The sequence below is a fragment of the Nicotiana attenuata genome, unplaced genomic scaffold (assembly GCF_001879085.1).
Source record: "Nicotiana attenuata strain UT unplaced genomic scaffold, NIATTr2, whole genome shotgun sequence".
Lineage (NCBI taxonomy): Eukaryota > Viridiplantae > Streptophyta > Magnoliopsida > Solanales > Solanaceae > Nicotiana > Nicotiana attenuata.
This window is the reverse complement of record NW_017670319.1, coordinates 77,983-83,229: the sequence shown is the minus strand read 5'-3', so window position 1 is coordinate 83,229 and position 5,247 is coordinate 77,983. Positions and strand designations below refer to the sequence as shown.

General features: G+C 35.4%; 1 non-coding gene across 1 annotated transcript; it reads left to right on the top strand.

The window, feature by feature from the left end:
* Window positions 1–3,601: 3,601 nt before the first annotated feature.
* On the top strand, window positions 3,602–3,674 carry TRNAV-UAC. Its single transcript has one exon. It is a non-coding gene; the product is annotated as a tRNA-Val (tRNA).
* The last annotated feature ends 1,573 nt before the right edge of the window (window positions 3,675–5,247 follow it).

Here is a 5,247-nt window from a genome sequence, read left to right as displayed (position 1 = left end):
GTTGACCAAGTACCCCAGTTCCCTGTTACCTCCTTTTTTTGGCAAGAGCCTTCATCATTTCCTAGTAGTGTTACAACTTTCCTCCGTATCACTTGCTCATGTTGTTTTATTAGTGTCAGGTAGCTGTAAAAGATGTGCTTTGCAGCTATTTTTGTCCCGCTATGTCATGCGCTTTGTCCAGCTTTGTCCAGTCCTAGCACCAGTTGCCTTCGTAATAGCCTAGTCAGATCAGGACCTAAATATAGTCTATATAAACAATCATTAGATCAGAATGTCTCTCGACTTTTGCAACTTTAGTTCTGGAACACAACTACACAAGTATCTGAAATCCTATATATAGTACTGACATAGCGCAAAGATGTTATATAATCAGTACCTATTTGGTACCTTTTTTTTGTATTGCATTGAGCAATCAAAATTTCAATATTAGTTGTATAGCACTAAGCACATTGACGATCACCAGCTGCTGTTTTTGTTGACTGTTTTCGAATCTGTTGACAGCAGCTAGCATTAGAGCAAATAAAATCTGTATGTTTCTGCAGTTTTTGTTGACTGTTTTCAGCTGAAATTTTCTGCACTTTGTGGTTATTCTTCTTGATGGTTGTTGTTCTGTTAATAGCAATGTTTTTTCTGTTTATGAATCATGACAGTGATGGAATTTTGAAGATGTTTTTCCGCATTGTATTTTATCTTCTGATGCAATTATTTTATTATTTCAGGTCATACAGTTTGATGCTCGATAATTCAGCTGGTGGAAGATTTCATAATGATGAAAAGTTGCGAAAATCGTTTGAAGACTATCATTCGTTTGGATTAGTTATATAATGACATTAGCTATTTAGTTCAAACAATATAAGTTTAGTTATTGTGACATCAATATTTTTTATTGGTGCTTCCTTTAATTTGTTTAGATTTAATGAGATATATTTTTTTTAAATTAATATTAATTTATTTTCTTATTTGGGTCATATTTTGGATAAATGTAGTAACTATTATTAATGGTGGGTACAATATTGCTATTAGCGCTTGTGACTTTTAGCGCTACTTTAGTTGGATATACCAGCTATATAAATGGACGATAAATGGGCAAATTATGATGTTTTACAAGGGATATTGGAGTTGTTATAATTGTTGTAAAACAATTGCTGTTAAAAATATTGACTTTTAGCGGCAATTTAGTTAATCATATTAGCCACTAAAATGGCAAACTAATATATTTTCAGAAGGGATACTATGGCCATTTTAATTTCCATAAAATAATTGCCGTTAAAGATGCGAACATTTAGCGGCAATTATTTTGAATTTAGCGGCTATAAAAATGGATGCTAAAGGAGTATAATTATTCGATTTAGTAGCCATAATAATTGCCGTTAATGATGTGAACTTTTAGCGGCAATTATTTTGAATTTAGTAGCTATAAACAATGGTTGCTAAAGCAGTATAATTAGCCGTTATGGATTAGATTTAGTAGCCATTATAATTGCCGCAAACAATTGCCGTTAAAGATGATAATCTTTAGCGGCAATAAACCATACCTTTTACCAGCTTTTGTGACAATAGCCGCTAAAGGCGTTAGCGACCCCAACATCAGCGGCTAAACACCAATGGCCGGTAAAAGCTATAGCGGCTATTGTTATTGCCGCTAAAATCATTTTTAATTGCCGCTAAACACCCTTTCTGTTGTAGTGTACCATTTTTGGTTTTCCTATCTCTTGAACGAAAAGGGCAATATAATTACCTTAATTGAGTTTTTCTTTTTGTAAAAGGAAATTACAAATCTCCTATATTTGGCTAGTTCTTTTTCTTGTAGGAAAAGGCTTGGACTTCTATAAATTGAGGATCCTTCCTTCAAATTCACTAGCATCCACAATGTAGCCATATGGGGTTTGAGAGTCGTCCTTAGGGGGAGAACTTTACGGGACAAGTGTTAGTGTGTCACTTGTGTTTGCCTCTTCGTGAGGTTGTTCTCTCGATATTTTGTACTCTCTTTTATTATAGTGGATTGCTCATCTTCGTTGTGGACGTAGGTCAGTTGACCGAACCACGTTAAATGTTTGTGTCTCTTTTGGTAGATTTCTCTTTTGTTGTTGGATTTATCGTCGTTCAAGGTTTGCTTTACTAGCTTCTACATGACACCTGGTTTTTTCGATCCTAACAAGTGGTATCAGAGCGAGGATCAAGACAGGTTCATCTTGGCGTGTTCAGTTCTAGCTGCAACATTTTTGACGATAATCGTAATTTTTTGTCTAAGAAATTTGACCGGAGTGCTACGCACGTTGAGACAAACATTGTGGCGGAGATCTGGAGATGCGACATGTTGAAGGCTATGTGAAGACGGTGGATCAAGTTTATTTTGTCAGAAAATTCAGGCCAAGGGGGAGAATTGTTAGGTGTTTGCCATAATTTTCTTACCATATTTGGTTTTCCTATCTCTTGAACGAAAAGCGCAATATAATTACCTTAATTGAGTTTTCCTTTTTGTAAAAGGAAATTACAAATCTCCTATATTTGGCTAGTCCTTTTTCTTGTAGGAAAAGGTTTGGACTTCTATAAATTGAGGATCCTTCCTTCAAATTCACTAGCATCCATAATGTAGCCATATGGGGTTTGAGAGTCGTGTTTAGGGGGAGAACTTTACGGGACAAGTGTGTCACTTGTGTTTGCCTCTTCGTAAGGTTGTTCTCTCGATATTTTGTACTCTCTTTTATTATAGTGGATTGCTCATCTCCGTTGTGGACGTAGGTCAGTTGACCGAACCACGTTAAATGTTTGTGTCTCTTTTGGTAGATTTCTCTTTTGTTGTTGGATTTATCGTCGTTCAAGGTTTGCTTTACTAGCTTCTGCATGACACCTGGTTTTTTCGGTCCTAACAGGAACAACCCGAGATTCAACTGAAACGATTAGCTGAATTCTTGGAATGTTCATTCTCTATAGATGAAGAAAAATGTGGAGTGGTGGATGAAATCTTAAGAATGTGTAGCTTTGAGAATTTGAGCAACTTGGAGGTGAAAAAGAATGAGAAATTGTCAACTGGAGAGGAAATTAAAGCATTTTTTCGCCGAGGGGAAGTTGGAGACCGGAAGAATTATTTCACGACTGAGATAGATAGAAAAACTAGATCATATCATTGAACAAAAGTTCCAAGGATCTGGATTATGGTTTGAGTTAATTGATTTAGCATAATATTTTGGCAATTGCATGCAGTAACTTGTTGTACTTTATGTTTGAAAACGAGCATTTTGTCACGTTATTATTGTAAACTTGTGATAGTTGTTTGAGAAGATAAAAGAACGCATAAATTATTTTAGTATTTATGGAGATCTGAGATTCAATATTGAATCAATTTTTAATTTCGTTCAATCACTTCAGAACTCATAAAATTTAATTATATATATTGAGTCAATTCTATTTCCTGGACTCCAACCGTGTACATGAACACTAAATTAAGCTGCAAAACATCCATTTATATATAAGGAATTTGTGTCAAGAATATAATTCTCCAGATTCAGTTAAACCAGTGATTATTAGTACTCGACAATTGTGAAAACTTAATGACGGTTGATCGAGATAAATATTTTTGCGCAGTAGTTACAGACAGCCCGTTGCTGTGGTGTAGTGGTTATCACGTCAGTCTTACACACTGAAGGTCCCCAGTTCGATCCTGGGCAGCAACAGCTTTTTTTATCAGACGTGCTGTTTTTATCAGAAAATACATTGTTTTTATCAACATCACTTTTTCCACCAGAAATGCATCCTTCCACTTATAGGAAAAAAATTATTATAAGTACAATATACAAAAAAAGATCAATTTCGAAAAAATTTGACTTTTATAGTACAATGTTGATTTATATGATGGCTTATTATAGAAAAGTCTGACCGTATAAAACTTCCTTTTGTGATCTGGGCCGAGTATTAACAGGCTTATATCAAAGTAGCAACTACGAGGTTGAGGCATCCATAAAAACTGTAAAAATTGCACGGGGCGCAATATTTGGTCGCCCCCATTTAACCTATACCCATTTTTTAAAAAACTTTTAACTTGTACCCACTTTTTAAACAACTTCAGCTCTCTTTCTCCTACTCCTTCTCCTCCTTCGTATTCTTCTTTCTTCTTCTACAACGATCCTCTGGAAAAATATGCCTCTAAGTGATAACAGTTTTAACATTTGTCGTTTTTCATATCAGTCAGAATATTGAGTGCCAATTCTTACTACTTAAAGTTATATATTTTGTCTCGGTTAATCACCACTTCACTCACACATGTTAGTTTTGCAGGCTTCAACACAATACAATTGTGTTATTTGAATCCAGCAAACTGCTATGCTCTGTGTTGTTGTCTCGACAGAATTATTCGATTCCTCTAGGATTAATTCCCGAAGATGGTGAGACCAATGCGTTGACAAACTTAAACGTGAGTGAAAACTACGGATACCTTGTATACTGCGTACATATTGGACAAAAGAAAGAAGAGTTTGGATCAGATAGCATAAAACATGCTGAAGTTAATCAAATATAGAACAAAAACTTCAGCTCTAGAGCTGAAGTTCCCTAGTTACAAAGACAAAAACTTCAGCTCTAGAGCTGAAGGCCCAGTTACAAAACAAAAACTTCAGCTCTAGAGCTGAAGTTCCCCAGTTACAAAACAAAAACTTCAGCTCTAGAGCTGAAGTTCCCCAGTTACAAAGACAAAAACTTCAGCTCTAGAGCTGAAGTTCCCCAGTTACAAAACAAAAACTTCAGCTGCCAGTTACAAAATAAAAACATCAGCTTTAGAGCTGAAGTTTGCCAGTTACAAAACAAAAACTTCAGCTCTAGAGCTGAACTTCAGGCCCGGCTACTAGAATGCTGTAGTTTTGCGTGATTGCCTTTGCTACTTCAGCCTCGTATGCTGAAGTTATGCGAAAAAGCGAGTACGCTTGCAATTTTTTTTGCAAAGCGGGCATAAGTTAAAACGTGACACAAAAAACGGGTATAGATGCAAATGCCCCATAAAAATTCCACGTACAAGCATTCAAAGTCCAATTTATCCGGCCCATGGTAATTGGCCTCAATTGGATTGGAATTTTTACCTAGCTATACTATATTAGAAACTTATTTACCTATGTTCTCTATGTTTTGATGTTTATAATAAGTATCTAGGTTTTTCTTACAAAATGTATATATATTGCTTCTTAAAAGACTCCTGCTCCATTATTAATACCTTCAATTAAGGGATTCAATTATATCTTTTCCTTTTTTTCCCTCTCA